We start from the raw sequence: 19,675 nt of genomic DNA, 5'->3' as shown, positions 1-19,675 counted from the left end.
CTCAGACTCCTGATAGTCTTCCTGCCTCATCATCCCAGGTGGTAGAACTCCAGAGTGAGCCTGGCAAGCCGAGGTTATACTTTATTATAACATTTCATTATTTAAGCATTAGAGAATGGAGCTGTGTATCCTAGGCATCTCGCTCTGCCCCTGAAGTAGAGGTTTGAAAATGCTATAAACCAAAGAACAACATCCACCAGCAGAAAAGAACAACTGATTCATTTCTCTTCTTGCCTCAGCAGCAGCACGGGGATCTCAATAGTGACTTGATGATGAATCAAGTCCTCTGAGTGTAACTCTCAGTCATTTTCTCATTGTTTGATGTGTTGTCAATATTTGTGTCTTCCACATGACCAGTTCTAAGAAGCATGAGCCACACAGTTCTTTGATTTGACTCAGTAGTATTTATTCTTCTTTCTCCCCCAGGCTTTCTGAGCCCCCACAAGCACACAGCAATCCATTTAGGCAGGAAACCCTGCACTTTGTGGGTCACAGTATTTTAGAACTCTTTCAGCTGAACCTAGATCCAACTTGATTTGTCTTCAAACTCCCAGACTTCATGTTGAAGTACACATTACATTCCCCTGGATGTTCCTAGCCATGGTCTCCTAGTGCCCTGGCTCCAAGTAATTTGTGTGTGTGTGTGGGGGGGGATTTGTAAAAAGTAAAAATACTTTTCCTGCATCTTGGCATCAAGACTATTACATTAAATTTCATGATTTTTACTGAAGAAAAGCTGTTAATTTTCCCAGGCTTTGTGCACTATGAATTTTCCTCTGTGGTTATAAGGTCATAATATTTTCCCAGAATGGTATTTCTTGGGTCTTTCTCTTGGCAAGACATACCTGAATACGTATTTTCTGAACATGGGTGGAAAGGTTAAATCAATAAGAATTTGCAGTGCTGACCTTTGCATGGCCTCCTCTCTGAAGGCACTTGCTTTGACATGGTGTTCTAAGACTCTCAACGGCTTACAGGAAAACACCCTGTCTGATGCTGATGATGCTGGGAGCCAGCGGTTATGAACTTGTGGCTCAACCTCAGGGAACTTCTGAGTGAGAGCTCAGACTCCACCCAGCTTGGCTGAGTGACCTCAGAAAAGTTACCAAACATGGGCCTGTCCCTCATTTTACGGCTGTAATATGGGGAAAAAAAATGCTTATTTGAGTCAAGCAGTTCCTAACTCGGTCCTCTTTTTGTTGTGTTTCTCCATGGATAGGTTCAGAATTTGAAAGAGTGTCTGCTGTATAATAAAGATTAATGTAAATCCATTACATAAATGTATGTACAGATAAATGAAAGCTAATTATTAGATACATTGTAGACCAAGATAACATTCTCAAATTTAGCATAGACAGAGTGGTGTGGGAGGTCCCTTTGTCTGTGTGTTGCTTTTATAGATTAATAAATAACAAACTGGCTCGGCCTATAGCATGGGAGGAGAAGCACAGAGTCAGGGAAACACCATGGAGCTGCCAGAATCAGACATGCTGAAACTTTGCTGATAAGGTACTGCTACATGGTGATATACAGATGAATAGAGATTCCTTCAAATCTTTCAGAGACCTTCAGAATATGTTTTAAAAACTTAAAACTTCTTGACAATGAGATACATCTGATCCTGGACACACCAAGCTACTTCAAGAGAAAGATGGGCACCAAAAAGCTTCCTTATGGAGTTGGTTAGTACCTTGGGCAAAAAGCTGCTCTTGCCTGGACTGCTTAACTGGACTTGCAGGACCCCCAGAGAAATGATTGCTGAACTTGCCTAAAGGTGAGAAAATCCTTTAGGGTTCCTGCTTCATTAAAGAGTCTGCCAGACATTCTGCAGGACACAGAAGAAAATGACTGACAAATCGCCAGTATAGGCAGAACTGTTTTTGTAATTTCCTGCTTCATGGAAAAGTCTGCTAAATATTATGAGTTTTTAGGCTAAAGACGAATGCCCCAACACTACAGAAGAACTTTGGGTGACTGTCCAGGCAGTGAGATGTCTCTGTCATTTCTAGAGTTTGGAAGTTGCTTACAATGTACTTCCTGTTTACTTAGGTAATATCATATCCTTCTGGAGTCTTTGGAGGAGTTAAAGAATTTTTAGTTTTTTTTCTTAGTTATGAAATAGTTATATATTTTTCCTTAGTTATGAAAAAAGATAAAGTAGATGTAAATGTTGTAACTGTGATTCTTGATTGATAACTGTTTTGTTATATGTAATTTTACTATGTTAAAGTTGAAGTCTTTCTTTTTTTTGTTTAAACAGAAAAGGGGTGATATGCAAGATATTCATCAATATGACTATAGGATAGGGTCATTTCAGGTTCCCTCTCCTCAGTTGCCCAAGGTACTAGCTGGGGACATCTCCCTGGACACCTGCGAGCCCCTCTAGAGTCAAGTCTCTTGCCAACCCTAAGATGGCTCCCTTAATTAGGATATATACTTCCCTGCTCCCATATCCACCCTTCCTTTATCCCATGGAGATAGAGACAGAGACCCACACTGGAGCACCGGACTGAGGTCCCAAGGTCCAAATGAGGAGCAGAAGGAGGGAGAACATGAACAAGGAAGTCAGGACCGCGAGGGGTGCACCCACCCACTGTGACAGTGGGGCTGATCTATTGGGAGCTCATCAAGGCCAGCTGGACTGTGACTGAAAAAGCATGGGATAAAACCGGACTCTCTGAACATGGTGGACAATGAAAGCTGATGAGAAGCCAAGGGCAATGGCACTAGGTTTCGATCCTACTGCATGAACTGGCTTTGTGGGAGCCTACCCTGATTGGATGCTCACCTTCCTAGACCTGGATGGAGGGGGAAGGACCTTGGACTTCCCACAGGGCAGGGAATCCAGACTGCTCTTCAGACTGGAGAGGGAGGGTGAATGGAGTAAGGGGAGGGAGAGAGGAGTGGGGAGAGGGGGAGAGGAGGGGGGGAGGGGGAGAGGAGTGGGAGGAGGGGGAGGGAAATGGGAGGCGGGGAGGAGGCAGAAATTTTTTTTCAACAAAAAACTAAATAAACAAAAAAAGGGGAAAGTGTATGGGAGGTCCTTCTGTTTGTGCATTGCTTTTGTTGGTTCATGAATAAAGAACTGGCTTGGCCTACAGCACAGGAGGAGAAGAATGGAGTCAGGGAAATGCCATGGAGCCACCAGAGTCAGACATGCCAAAACTTTGCTGGTAAGCTACTGCCACATGGCGATGAATAGAAATGGGTTAAATTAATATATAAGAGTTGGCCAATGAGAGGCTGGAGCTAATGGGCCAAGCAGTGATTTAATTAATACAGTTTCTGTGTGATTATATTGCAGCTAAGCTAGCCAGGCATCTGGAAAAAACAAACGGCTGCCTCCTAGAGTGTATCCATGATCTTATTAATGTTAAATAAGAACCATAACAAAATTACAAGAGGAATCCTTATTAACTCTTTGGCTTCCTTTTTTTCAAAGTTATTTTATAATAATATGAAAAATCTACAAATTTATGTGAAAGAAGCCCGTTTTCTATGCATTCACAGCCTTTATGATCCAGGGTAGTTAACATGTTTGTAGTAATTTGCTTCATTTCAGTAAATTACTACATAATAGAAGTTTGTTTGAAAATACATTTTGTCTTTAGAAAAATTATTAATTAGGGTAAATTTTATCCAATTATGAAATTGGAAAAGTTTTATTTAAAAGTGGTATTGGTATTGGTAGAGTAACAATGTATTATTAAAATTTATCTTGTGACAAATTTAATTTTACTCTTATTTGAAGTATTCTAACAATTGAGATAATTAACATTGTTACACTTTATTCTCAAATTAGATGTGGGATGTTACTGAAAGCTTTTTATCCAATTTATTTAGAGATGAGGAAATCATTTCCAAAGTTTTAGTGAGCAGAGGAAATGGGATAAGGTTGATGCTACATACAGTTGTATGTGTGTGAGTTCTTTAAGTTGCCCTCACATTCAACTTCACATGGTACTTTCCTATTGCCATGGCATCCTTGAGCACAAAAAAAAGAGATGATTTCTAAGCTTAGGTGACAATATTCAATAGGAAAAAAATGCTTCCTAATAGGGCAAGTATGTATGGTGAACTTTAATTTCTATCTTATACTTAAAATAAATTTGTATTGACTGTATCATTTGCCTTACAGAAGCTTCTCAGTTTCAGGAGGTCCCATTTACTAATTGTTGTTCTCAGTGTCTGTACTACTGGTGTTATATTTAGGAAATGGTCTTCTGTGCCTATGTTTTCAAGGCTACTTCCCATTTTCTCTTCTATGAAGTTCAGTTATCTGGATTTATGTTGAGGTCTTTGATCCATTTGGACTTGAGTTATGTGCATGGGGATAGATATGGATCTATTTGCATTCTTCTACATGTTGACATCCAATAATGCCAGCACCATTTGTTGAATATGCTTTCTTTTTTTCATTTTTTCATTGTATAATTTTAGCTTCTTTATCAAAAATCAGATATTCATAGATATGTGGGTTAACATCAGGATCTTTGATTCAATTCAATTGGTCAACCTGTTAGATTTTATGCCAATACCTAGTTACTATAGATCTTGATGTCAGGGATGTACATGATTGTTTTGGCTATTCTGTTTTGATTGTTTTTTCATATTGAGTTGAATATTGTTCTTTTGAGGTCTGTGAAATATTGTGTTGGAAATTGCTGGGGATTAAATTGAATATGTAGATTGCTTTAGTAAAAGTGTTATTTTTATTATATTGATTCTACCTATCCAACAGTATGGGAAATCTTTCCATTTTTATTATCTTCTTCAATATTATTCTTCAAAGACATAACATTCTTGTCATACAGGTCCTTTATTTCTTTGGCTAAATGGCAGCCAACAAATGGAAAAAGATCTTCACCAATCCATTAGAATGAAGATTGATTTCCAATATATATAAAAACTTACAAACCTAGACACCAAAATACCAAATAATCCAATTTTTTAAAAGGGTGCAGATCTAAACACAGAATTCTCAATAGAAAAATCTCAAATTGCCAAAAGACACTTAAGGAATTGTACAACATCCTTAGCCATCAGAAAAACGCAAATCAAAACAACTCTGAGATACCATCTTACAACAGTCAAAATCGCTAAGATCAAAAATACCAATAATAAAGCCGGGCGATGGTGGCGCACACCTTTAATCCCAGCACTCAGGAGGCAGAGGCAGGCGGATCTCTGTGAGTTCGAGACCAGCTTGGTCTACAGAGCTAGTTCCAGGACAGGCTCCAAAACCACAGAGAAACCCTGTCTCAAAATAAATAAATAAATAAATAAATACCAATAATAGCTTGTACTGTAAAGGATGTGGACTAAAGGGAACATTCCTCCATTGATGGTGGGAATGCAAACCTGTTCAGCCACTTTGGAAATCAATATGGTCGTTTCCAGAAAATAGGTAATCAATCTCCCTCAAGACTAGGCAATACTACTCTTGGGTATATAGTCAAATGATTTAGAGATATACCATAAGGACACTTTCTCAACTATGTTTATAACAGCATTATTCATAATAGGCAGAACTGGGAAACAACCTAAATGTGCCTCAACCGAAGAATGGATAAAGAAAATGTGGTACATTTACACAATGGAGTACTATTCAGCTTTAAAAAAAAAAACAAAACAAAACAATGCCATCTTGAAATTTGTAGGCAAATGAATAGAACTAGAAAAAAACATCCTGAGTGAGGTATTTCAGACCCAGAAAGACAAACACGGTACATACGAACTCAGAAGTAGAATGTAAATGCAAAGCACAGAATAATCAGCCCATAGCCCAAGACCCCAGAGAAGCTAGGTAACAAGGAAAATCCTAAGAGAGGCATACAGAGATTCTCCTGGAAAGGCAAAGTAGACAAGAACTCCTGTGAAAATTTGGAGTGTGGGGGGTGAAAAAGGGAGGGAAGAAGGGGAGCAGGGGAAAAGAACATGAGGGAACAGGAGAGCCTAGATGGGGGAAGGACAGAGAGGGAGATCAAGGAAAGAGATACCTTGATTGAGGGAGTCATTATGGGGCTAGCAGGAAAGCTGGCACTAGAGAAATTCCCAGAAATCCACATGGATGACTGCAGCTAAGACTCTAATAGTGGAGAAGGTGCCTTAAATGGCCTTCTTTTGTAATCAGATTGATGTGCACCTTAATTGTCATTATTGAACTTTCATCCAGCAACTGATGGAAGCAGATGCAGAGATCCACAGCTAGCCCTGGGCTGAGCTCCCTGAGTCCAGTCAAAGAGTGGAAAGAGTGATAATATTAATAGAGATGTTAAGACAAGGATGGGGATACTCACAGAGAAAACTGACCTGACCTATTGGGAACTCACTGATTCTGGACTGTCGGGGGGAACCTGACATAGGCCCAAACTAGGTTCTCTGAATGTTGGTGATAGTTGTGTGACTTGGACTATCTTTGGGGCTACTGGTAGTGAGATAGGATTTATTCCTAGTGTTTGACCTGGGTTCTTGAAGACCATTCTCTTTGGAGGACTACTTTGCTCAGCATATCTATAAAGGAAAAAGACTTGGTCCTGTCTCAAAATGATGTACCAGACTTTACAGACTCCCAATGGGAAGTTTCATCCTCTCTGAGGAATAGATGGGGGCTGGGAATGATAGAAGGGTGGGGAAGCAGGAGGAGGAGAGTGAGAAGGAATTTGAATTGGTATGTAAAATTAAAAAAGATTGTTTTAAAAAATAAATAAAATGAAAATTAAAAAATAACTTTCTAGAGGAAATAACTTTTGAAACTCCTTTGTAGTATTTAGGGAGTTTTCTTTCTAAGTGGTTAGGTCATGGGGTAATTCTGCCAATTCTACATATACTTGGCTAGATAATCTCTTGATGCCTTCTACAGAAAGATTCAATTTCCCAATTAATGAATTATCTTCCATGTTATTATAAAATGGAAATTTACTTTTCAAGTAAATTTAATATTTTATTCTATGTTATTTATCTTTAATAAAATTTCATGAAGAAGACTGTTATCTATGGCAGTGATCTGTAAGTCTCTCCTAATAAATAACTTTTTATTATTCATAATTCTTAACTAGTGTGGGATTATTTTGTGACTTTCACCTTCATCTAGGGCCTAACCATTTGGTTTTAGAATCTCTGGCTCTGAGTGCACACAAGTCCTCCACCAGGCTCGGAGCATGCCTGGCTAGGTGTGAACCCTCCCTCAGTCCGCCATGGCCTCTGCCTATGCACAGAGCCAGCAGTTCATTTGTATATAGAATTCTCATGGAATGGCCTTTCTTGCTGCAGATTAGTTGTTGTTCTTTATATTTTCTCTTTGTATGTCTCAGAGTAGCTTCAAATCCCTGCATGTTCTCCCCGGTGCCCATCCAAAATTTAACCAAAATAGACCTTGAAGTGAACATTAAGCTTTTGCATTAAGTCATGGAGAAGAGGGTCGTCACGAGTTCTGGAGGGCATCAGCATTTGGTTAGCTGTTTGGAGACATTGCAGAAGGCCCCACAGCAACAATGCTACCTGGTTGACATGACATTGTGATGCTGCCAGCACTACTCTAAGACTGGTTTTGGAGTCGAACAATTTTGTAAAAAAAATTCTATCAACTGCTCAGAAATCATTTCCAACTATACTAGACAGTAATTTTGAAACTTAAGCATCACTTTATTTTGCAGGTTCCCATTAAGTAAACATCACCCCTATAACAGCAAGAAGCAATTCTAGAGGATGAGATGCCTGCTATCCCAAAAATGTTTGAACTCAGGGTTGGGAACACCGTTTAGACCCGGGTTGTTGATTATTACTTGTATTAGATAGAGGTTGGGGTAAAAATTATGTTTGTCTTTTTAAAAAAGGACAATAGTAGATAATAATAGAGTGAATACTTGTGAGCTATTATTTATGGATAATTTACATTGGTATAGTTTTTTGTATATTGATACAAGTTCAAATTATATTTGTTGTTTCTGTTTACAATATTTGTACACCTATGCAAAACTTTCTGTCAAATTGTATATATACATGCTTTTACCTCTGTTTAGGACATTTGGTATATTGATACAACTCTTAGGATATATTTTCATATTGCATTATATATTACTCCTACCTCAGATCAAGATACTTATACATTGTTCACATTTTGAAGTCATTGTCCACATGTTGCACATTTACTTGCAGATTATTTAATATTTTTACATGAAGCTTTACTCTTTAAGTTATACAGGTATTAATTATTATAGGTCAATAGTTCATGTTTGTTGTACATACAGTCAGATCAATTAGGTTCTCTAAATACATAGAGATTGTATTCAGTCTAGATAGGTGTTTTTCAACCACTCAAGAATCTGTAGAACACGGCATTTAAAAAACTTAGCATCCTGTTGACATGAGACATGATTGTTCCTGACAGCACCAATCTATTCCTGAGAGAATGTTGAGCACCGAAGACACTCCACTCAGTTTGTTTTCTTCTTGGCACAATTGGTCTTTGGGCAAGAAACTGCCCATACCTAGTCACTGACAAAGTACATGGTATTTGGAAATGGATAAGAACAGAAGGAAAAAGACTGTCAAATATTGCCAAGACAGGGTAAGATGGTTCTGAAAAGTTTCCTGCCTCTAATAATGGTCTGTCAGTTATGCTAGGCCTTAGCTCGAGTTGGTTGCTTCAATGTTGCAAGTGAAACTTTGGGTGATTGCTTAGGTAGCTAGTTGCCTCTATCATATATTGCTCACTCTGGAAGCTGTTTGATTGCATTTCCTGCCTACTCAAGTAATATCTCCCTTCTCAGGCTTTTGATGGGATTGAAGATTAGATAGTCATAGTTACTATCCTCTTATGATCTAGCCAAGCCATTTCCAACACAATACTTAGACTCCATAGGATAGAATGTTTATTAAAACATTTAGCATATGTTCCTTAATTAATATTGTTTATGCTGGTTGTAATTCTAATCAATATTTGATATCTGTTCCTAGTGTATATAGTTTTGTATTGGGTTTGGAACTCTCTTATTTAAACAAAAAGGGGAGATGCTGTGGGAGCACATTCCTCTCCTTCAGCCAATAGCATTTAAGATATCAGCCCATCTGGGCATGGCTGTTATACTATAAATGCCGCTGTAAAGCATGTGCTCATTCTCTTGCTTCCGGCTCTCACTTCCAGCTGCTTGACTCTGCTCCTGTTCCCTGTTCATGCAGATGGCTGGTATGTATCTAGGACTGTGATCTGTAAGTCTCCCCTAAATAAATAACCCCTTATTACTCATAATTCTGAACTAGTGTGGGGTTATTTTGTGACTTCTGCCTTTCAAAACAATGTGAACATTGAGAATTTGCTAGCCATATACTTTGCTGTTTCAAACTACCAAGACTAGGAGTGATTTTATTACGTCAGCACATTCTTGCCTATGCTGACTGATTGGACTGTCATATTCATGATTTTTTTGCTTATTTTTTCTCATATCTTACAAACAGAAATTCTTTTGACTACTGAATTTCTTACTAGTATGTGATGACCTATATACTAGAGATGTAAAGCATCCAGTTACCTTACTGATTCTATTCTCTGTGCCCCCCAAAATGGAGCTAGCTTTAGGCAAACTCTTTCTTTAACTTGTAATACCACAGCATTGTTTCTTAGAAAAGAATATATAACCTCAGTCATTTCCCATGTATGTAATATCACTGTCATTTTACAAATTAAGAGACAAAGTGGACCAGATGTTTTTATATTCACTTTCTCCTGTGCCTCATATAAACATGCCTGCTAGCTCACTTTTGTCCATGAGTGAAGCCAGTGTTCCCACAAAAGTTTGGTAGGCACACCTGGCACATCTTTCATCTCAGCACTCAAGAGGCATAATGGCTGTTACAAAGGGTCTACACAGGAAGACGATGCCTGGAAATAATAACAATATACTAGTAACATAAAATAACCCTCCTGAATGGTGGCAGCAGGAGCTGTTGTCCAAAATTCTTGGTGGTAGTAACAGTAAATAGGTCCAGTTCTGAGGTTAAGAGTTTGTGTGGCTCATGATTCACCGAACCAAAAAGTCCTATAATAAAAAAAAAAAGTAACACTGGGCCTTACTTTTACTCCCATTTCTACATAAAATTTATGGAGTTTTAACATTCTCCTAAATGCATATTTTAGGTTAAAAAAAGTGCTACTAATTTTTTTTAGTGAAAAAAATTTCACTAATGTGAAATTACCATATTATTTTCAATTATGATGTATTAGACAGAATTCTATCCCCATAATGAAAATCGTGAAACACACACACACACATACAAAGGGAGAGATGGAGAGAGAGAGAGAGAGAGAGAGAGAGAGAGAGAGAGAGAGATTAACAAGGATGATTTGGGATAGCAATATAAAGTAAAGTGTTTAGGGGACTCAGATCTAATATTTTAGCCACTTTGAATTTGAATGAATATATCTATCAACTTTAGGGAGTTGCTATAATATGACTTCATATACTATGAAGTGAGGGAGGCACTGACACTTTCAGAGAAGACAATGACTGATTGGGGAAAGGGGACTATACCTATTCATTACAGTAGTCTTGGAGTTCTCAAACAGACTGTGGGACTTGGGAGAGAACCAGCCATGCTAGCAGTGAGGAACAATTACTTGCTTCCTTAGGATGCCTCCTTGCTCCACTGTCTTGAAAGCATGGGTCCCTCCATCAATCCTTGATTTTCTTTCTCTTTCATTTTATGGCTTTGAGGTATAGACTTGATGTTGTATCTTTTTTTCTCATTTTCTGGTTTGTTTTTCTCTCATCTTGGCACATGGTCCAGAAACTCTACCCTATTGTCTTTTATTCATGACATATTTGCCTCTTATTAAGCACCCATTATTAAAATTTTGAGGTTTATTGTTTCTCGAGCAAGATAAGAATTTGAAGCAGAAATAGTTTTGAAGTAGTTTCCTATTCAAATTCACTTTCCAGTTCATTTTCAGAAGATTGTGTGATCACCTGCCAAGATAGCTACATTTCTCTAGCTAGAAGGTCTCTTTACTAAAAGCAAGCTTTATATGCTGAATTTAAAAAGATTAGAGGGGATTAATATGAAAATAAAATATTTAATTCACATTACATCATCAAGTTAATATTTATTAAGTAAATATTAATGAATGTCATTTTCTTTATAGAACTAAGTCTTTATTTAACCTTTTATAAAACATATTGTTTCAGTGAACAATTGTTAATGAATGTGTGTTATATTTCACTCATTGAAATAATTTCATGTTTTAAAATGCTAATATTATGTTACACATGACAATTAAATATTAAATAAACACATAAATGACATTGACTAACTTTATTTAGTGGCATGGTAAATGATAAATACCTTATTTCTATCTCACATAATAGTCACAGAAACTTGAGATGTAAATTATTACTATCTTATTTTGCCTAAAAAAAAAATGAGTTTACAGTTATAAAACTTAAATGCCAGGCAATGGTGGCACACATTTAATTCCAGCACCCAGGAGGCAGAGTCAGGCAGATCTCTGTCAGTCTGTGGCCAGCCTGATCTACAAGAACGAGTTCAAAGAGAGATTTCAAAGCTACAGAGATACCCTTTCTCAAAAATAAAAAACCAAACCTGAAAAAAAAAAACAACTTAAAGAAAACTTAAAACATCTTTCTAGTCACAAAGAAACACGTGAGGTTTGAGACTGACAAAATAACATTTGCTTGTTTGCTTGATTATTTTTTTGTTTTTCAGACAGAAGATGAATATAAATGTGCATTTATTGGATTATTAGATTGATTTTCTTTCACAGAAGCTACAAAATTTCTCTTTTGTGAGCTTGGCTATTTAATAAAATGAAATTGAGTCTAACTTTTTAGCACAGAAATAGACATTAGTTTGGAGAACAATATAAGAAGTCAGTTCATGAAGAATAAAATTTTAGCTTGTGTTTTGATAAACAGTTGCACACAAATCCGGATTAGTAACAAAGTGTGTTTACATAATATTACTAATTAGCATTTCTGTGAGGGCTCCAATGTTTGTGGTCTTTGTTTTCTTTTCAGTAGGGGGTAGAGATATTTTCTTCATATTGAGCAGGACCTAAGTCCAATTAGATTGCTGTTGGTTACTGTCACGATTGACACAATTTCACCTTTAAGGTTATCTTGCCAGGCTGCTTATTGTTGCACTTCATATACCTCTCAGTTGGATAGGACTAATGTTTGCTTTCCTTACTTGGCAGCTTGCATGACACCTCCCGGTATTATGAAAATTAGCCTTAAGGAAGGAGTCTTTCAGGTTAGAGCCAACTCAAATCTCCCAAGTCCTGTATTCAAAGTGTTCAGTGTCTTCAGCAATACAGAACTTCCCTCCATCTCTGAGAGAGAGCCAAAGCAACATCAGTAGCCTGTTTTTTCTTTGGTGGTCTCTTAGACTGCCTATCCCATGTTTTTTAATATCCACTTCTTAAAGGACATTCACAAAGTCTAGTGTGAGATTGTGTCACTTAGAGATGATCAGAAAGCTTCACTATGGTACATTAACAATAATGGCTGCCTAAACAAGACCTAGCCAAAGATAATTGCAATAGATAATGATAACATGAAAGGGGAGAAATCTCATGACATCCTACTTCACAACAAAGAATATAAGTGAACAGTGAGTGCTGAGGGAGGGAGAATTAGTCACTAGCAGGGGGAAGCTTGTTATTGGTTATTTCAAACAAAGCATTCAGCCCTGAAATAATGTATACACAAACAACACTCAAACAGATATACACAGGAAATTGAACTAAAACGCTTATGAAGGTCAATCATTTTATAACTTTAATTCTCTTAAATCTTTGTTTTAGGCTTAAGAATATAATGAGATTTTTTTTCTCATAACATTTTATTTATAAATCGACTACAAAATAGTACAGAATTGTCTTAACTACTGTACCAAGATTATCCAACTTTTAATCTCTGTGTTTTTTAGCAGTAGCAGTTAACTTGACAGAATCTAAAATCTTCTAGGAAATAGGCTTCTGAGAATGCCTGTGGAAGACCTTGGTGATTTCATTAATTGATGTGAGAAGACTGATTTTATTTGTGGGCAGACCATTTCCTGGTCAAAGGATCTGCAGAAAGTACGGAAAAGGAGCTGAGTACATGCACACATCCCTGCGTGCTTCCTATTGGTAAATGAGTTCTCTCCCTTGATAGAATGACTGCACATTGGACTGTGTGATGCTCTAAAATGTTCAAATTTAATTTGATTCCCTTGGGGTATTTTTTTCACTGAAATCTAGAAAGAAACTAATATATATCACATTAGTGAGGTGTGTTTATTATAATTAATGACCGAGGATGCTATGTGCCCATCAACATAAATATCTTCTTGATTTAGTTTCTTAGGTTGTACTCAATGTACTTTATCCATCTGTGACCCCACCCTGTGGAGTCATATGAATATGAGCCGTGCATATTCTTAGGATTGTCTTGCTTTTACTATTTTTTGCATGCCTCTTGCTTTCGGTGCTCTTCACAGCCCTGAAATCTGTTATACTGAATGGTGTTTCACTACTGACTTTGTTTATTTTGTTATTGTTTTGTTGTTCTTTTGATAGACTAGGTTGTAGAATTTCCAGGGGTCACCTTCAGAAGCCAAGTATTATTTTCATCACAACCTATAGAAGATTCAGCCACACTTCTAACCTAAATTATGGTTGTTGACTTTACATCCTGTCACTTGGCTGAAACAGTTGCTTTCAAGTATATCCACTATAGGTATGTTCTGTTAATACTTTCCAGAATTTTCTCTGTAGCATGCAGTTTCTATAAGCATCCTACAATTAGTATGTTGTTAATTATGCTACAGTTCACTGTGAATCTTATATCTATATGATTACTTTAAATTATCCATGACTATGTTGCCTTTTCTTCTATTTATTCAGTCATTTTTAATACGATGGATTCAGGGATGATTATTTTATCTTATACCTATATGATTACTTTAAATTATCCATGACTATGTTGCCTTTTCTTCTATTTATTCAGTCATTTTTAATACGATGGATTCAGGGATGATTATTTTGTATTGTGTTATAATACAATTCAACTCATAGGCAGTATATGTCCATCTTAAATTAGTATATTTTGAATTTTAGAATTGTCTTAGGTTTATAAGAAATTTCAAAAGAATTAGAAAATCATCACCAATGTTTCTTCTCTGAACTGTTCATCTGCCCCTTCATAATGCACACCCTGTGGGTTCTGATGCATAAATAATGACATGTATCCATCATTGCAGTATGACGCAGAGAAGTTCCACTGTCCTCCCCATTCAAACATTTAGTCATCACTACACTCCTTTTGTGTGTCTCCCAGCCTTCCACAATGACTAATTTTAAGAACTATTTTAATATATAAAATAATAGGTTCCATTGTATCATACATGTAAATTGCTGTACTTTGCTCATATTTGGTCTCCCACTGCTTTCTCCATTATACAGTGCTCTCCCTTTCCAAATATCTTCCCTCCTCTCTGGGTAAGAATATGTACACATATTAATGTCATTAAATATACATCCTTCATATGAGAGAAAACAAGAAATATTTCCTTCTCTTTCTGTCATCATCTCTATTTTTTCTTCCTTTACAATTTTTCCTTTTCCCTCATAGTCCACATTTTCCTTGTATGTCGCAAACATGCAATGTTTAAATACACACACATGCACTCATACACACTCACACAAGAAAGTACATAAAGTTTGTCTTTCTTCAACTGTCTCATTTAACTTAATATGAAGCTCTCTAGTTCCAGTCTTATTTTTCAGATGACATATAGTCTTCATGATGGAAAACTCTATTAAGTATATTGCCACATTCAGTTCATCAGTTCATTTGTCAATGCACATCTAAATTAGTTACGTTTGTTGGTTATTGTGACTATTCTATCATTAATGCACAAATGATTCTGCTGTATATTGATTTAGAATCCTTTTCATGAACACGTGTGTGTTTGCATGTGTGTGTGTTCATTTAAATACATTGATATGTATAAACCCTCGAAACATGATGTTTATATATTAAATCTACCTTTATTTTCTCCCTTAGTTACAACAGATGGCTCTGTGCTGTGTGCAATAATTTGGGCAGACATATGCAGTATTTCAAAACTTGTCTAAGCCACACTTGCTTTTTAAAGTCTTCACTGAAAAACAAGCCATTAATCTGAAAAGTCTACCTTTATATGTGATTTTGCTTTCTTCTCTTGTAGCTTTCCATATCCACTCTTTGCTCTGTATATTTGGTATTTGACTATTTAGTGACAGGGAGTTTTTATCTGTTTCTATCTATTGGTGGGTTTCTTTCTTTCTTTTTTTTTTTTTGGTGCATCTAGCACCTTAAAAGGTATCTTTTCCTTAGAATGGGAATTTTTTTCTCTGTGCCCTTGACCTGGATTTCTTCTACTTCATTTATACCTACCATTCATGTCTCATATTTTTGTAGTGTTCCACAGTTCCTGAATGTTTGGTTCTTGGAATTCTGTACATTTGTTGTATTCTTTCTCCAAATAATTAAATTCCTTTACCTTGTCTTTAAGACCTGTAAATCTTATCTATTTCTATTTGATGGATTGTGGTAGGGGGGATCAATATTATCTGTGGGAGGTGGGGATGGGCTGCTTGGTACTCAGATGGTGGGAGCTAGAACTGTGGTAGGTGTAGAGCCACATGCAAGGGATGGGTATGACTCGGCAAAGTTTCCAGGTGGTGGGGCTAGGTTCTAGCCAAATGAATCTACTATTATAAAATGTGTTAAATCAAGGAAGTTGGATTTAAGGACTTTAACTTCATCTAATGAACATGGATTTCATTCATGAAAGAAATTTTTATTGGCAAGCTCTTATTTTTCATTTTTACTGTCATCCTATTCTCTCTAAAACACCCAGTATGGTTAAAAAAATCAAAAGGAATCTCTGAATACCATTTTCCATATAGAGCTGAAAGCTTAAGTGTGACTTAAGCCCCATGGTCATGAGTCACTTGTTTATTCTTGTAAAGTGCTTTCATGTGACTTTGGAAACCTGCCTTTGTCATTAAATTTGAGCTTTCCTTTAAGAGTCAGATTCTGTAAAATGTTGTGACTTGGAGCAAAAAAGTTTATAAGTAGGTCATACTTAAGCTGCAAATAGGACTCTTTTATGCATAAAAATATTATAGACAGATTTTTTTTTTCAAGACAGGGCTTCTCTGTGCAGCTTTGGTGGCTGTCCTTGAACTCACAAAGATCTGCCTGCCTCTGCCTCCCAAGTGCTGGGATTAAAGATATTTACCACCACCACCAAGTTTCTAGACAAATTTTTAACCTACATTGAGCTTAGTCAAAGCGAGGTTCTTCTAATAACGGAATAATTTCAAATACAGCTCAGTCTCCAGTAGGATTCTTATCTGTAACTGAAAATGGGAGCTTTCAAAATTAACAGATATAAATATCTTCAAGATTTATCCTATTGAAGATGTTGTCAGTCATCTTTTTTATTGCTTTATAAATAATACCATTCAAAATTTCCCCTTCCTCCCCTTCCTCCCCTCCTCCTACTTCACTCCCGTTTCCTTCTCCTCCTCCTCCTTCTACCCCTCCAGTCCTAAGAGAGGGAAGGGTACCCTGCCCTGTGGGAGGTGCAAGGCCCTCCTCACTCCATCCAGGCTTAGGAAGTTGAGCATCCAAATAGACTAGGATCCCTAAAAGCCAATACATGCAATAGAGACAAATCCCAGTGCCATTATCATTGACTTCTCAGTCAGCCCCAATTGTCAGCCACATTCAGAGAATCTGGTTTTATCACATGCTCATTCAGTCCCAGTCCAGCTGGCTTTGATGAGCTCCCATTAGATTAGGCACACTGTCTCAGTGGGTGGACCAACTCCTTGCGGTCCTGACTCCTTGCTCATATTCTCCCTCCTTCTGCTCTTCAACTGGATCTTGGGAACTCTGTCCAGTACTCCCATGCGGGTCTTTGTCTCTATCTCCATCCGTCGCTGGTTGAAGGTTCTATGGTGATATTCAAGATAGTCATCAGTGTGGCTATGGGACAATGCCAGAATGCCAGTTCAGACACCCTCTCCTTGTTACGGGAGGTCCTCCCACTCCTCCAGCCTATCACCGCTGCGTGGTCTCTCAACGGCGATAGGCTGTAGGAGTGGGAGGACCTCCCGTAACACCTCCTCCACTTCCCAAGGACCTAGCTGGGTACATCCCCGTAAACACCTGGGAACCCCTCTAGAGCCAAGTCTCTTGCCAACCCTAAAATGGCTCCCTTAATTAAGATATCTTCTTCCCTGCTCCCATATCTGCCCTTCCTATATCTCAACCATCCCACTCCTCCAAGCTCTCCCCAATCCTCCCCTTCTCCCTTTTCTCTCTCCATCTCCCCTTTCCCCAACCCCACCCCTATTCTCCCAACCTTTGCTTGGCGATCTTGTCTGCTTCCAATTTCCAGGAGGATCTATATATGTTTTTCTTTGGGTTCTCCTTATTTTTCAGCTTTTCTAGGATTGTGAACTATAGGCTCAATGTCCCTTATTTATGGCTAGAAATCACTAATGAGTGAGTACATATTATATTCATCGTTTTGGGTCTGGGTTATCTCACTCAAGATAGTGTTTTCTATTTCCATCCATTTGCATGCAAAATTCAAGATGTCATTGTTTTTTATCATTGTTTTTTAACACTGAGTATATTTTAAGTGTGTATATGTTCCACACTTTCTTTATCCATTCTTCCATTGTGGGGCATCTAGGTTGTTTCCAGGTTCTGGCTATTACAAATAATGCTTCTATGAGCATAGTTGAACAAATGCTTTTGTAGTATGATTGGGCATCTCTTGGGTATCAGTCATCTTAAAGTCATTGTTGAAGGTCAACATACATGTAGGTTTCCTATATGCAAGGGAATTAATTCTAAGAAGCATTGTGGAAATATGGAGGAAAAATTGTAATATCTATAACTGTTGATTCTTACCATTATTCAACAATTGTAGTTCAAACATTAGCTGTTGTAATATGAGCAGAGGGGCTGTGTCCCCGGCACCTGGCCACCCACATGGCTAGCTTATGCCCTGAAATAACAACACACAAACTGTATTCTTTTAAACACTGCTTGCCCCATTATATCTAGCCTCTTCTCGGCTAACTCTCGCACCTGGACTAGCCCATTTCTAATAATCTGCTGTAGCCCACGAGGTGGCTTACCAGGGAGATTCTAGCCTACATCCAACCTGGGTTGGAGCTTCATCGCGTGCGTCTGGCCGGGCGAGGGGATCATTGTGTCTCTGAGCTCACTTCCTCTTTTTCCCAGCATTTGGTTCTGTTTACTCCTCCCACCTATGTTTTAACCTATGAGGCCAAGCAGTTTCTTTATTACTTAACCAATGACCTTCCTCCATCAATTAGCCATTGTATGTAGATTGTATTCACTACCAAGTTTTGTCAGTTGATACTTATACATTCTTTTCTTCCTGCCTCTCAGGATGCCCATAAGACAGTGTCTCCAAATCAAAACCAAAATTCCTCTTGCCTATCCTTAGCAAAAAGGAATTCAGTAAAACTAAAGTTCATTTTATTTTGCTTTCTCTTCATTATTTCTTTTATTTTTGAAATTATAATTATATCATTTTCTTATTCCCCTTTATTCCTCCAAATCCTCCCATAACCTCTGCCTTACTCCTTTTCAAATTCATTGGCTATTTTACCACTATTTTTTGTTACTTTTTATTTATGTTACCATTTTAATTGTATTATATTCCCATGATATTCCAATACTGTAACATGAGGGCCAACCTGCTTGTTGGGGTTTCTGTCCTGCCTGCTCCCCCAGCCATTTAGTCCCAGAGAAAATCATACAGAGATCTCCATAAGTTATAAAACTGATTGGCCCATTAGCTCAGGCTACTTATTAGCTCTTGTAGCTTATATTAACCCATTATTCTTATCCATGTTAGCCACATGGCTCAATACCTTTCTCAGAGGGGTAGCTCACATCTTGCCTCTTAGGCGGTCTGGGCAGAACTGTGGAGGGGGCTTCCTTCTTCCCAGAATATTCATGTTCTCATTGCCATACCTCTATTTTCTGTTTGGTTGACCCACCTATACTTCCTGCTGGGCCAATCAGTATTTATTTAAAACATGATTGACAGAATACAGACAATTATCCCACACCACAGTACATGTATATTTTGTGTGGTATTTAAATTGGAGTGAACCCATTGTCTCCTCCAACATTCATTGTATCTTCACTATGAACCCTTCTAGAATCCCACATCACAATGTTTGGAAAGGTAAAGTCTCATTTCAGCCCCCAGGGGGTTTGTTATCACATGTTCTTTTTTTGTAAAGTTGGTTCTCTGGTTCTGTATTTAGTACCTTCAGGGACTGTTGGTATGAAGATCAAAACAAGAGCTGTTTTCAGTTATAGAATTATTTATAGTCATTTCAGACAAAGTGCAGAGGACAAGTCCCTGTGGAACTTTGTAGCAATCCCCCATACTGAATGTTTAATAAGCACCTATTTTGATTTTAAAGGATATGACTAAACAAAAGCCAATCAATAGAGTGAATTGATCTGCTCATCTGAAGATAATTCTAAGCTTTCTGTTTGAGCTTCTGATGCTCTGCCTTACCTCATCAATCCATGAGGATTTTCTGCCCACCATAATGAAAAGT

This window comes from Microtus oregoni, unplaced genomic scaffold (assembly GCF_018167655.1).
Source record: "Microtus oregoni isolate MIOR12 unplaced genomic scaffold, Mior012 000030F_ref0000283, whole genome shotgun sequence".
NCBI lineage: Eukaryota > Metazoa > Chordata > Mammalia > Rodentia > Cricetidae > Microtus > Microtus oregoni.
The sequence above is the reverse complement of the archived record's forward strand: the minus strand, read 5'-3'. Positions refer to the sequence as shown.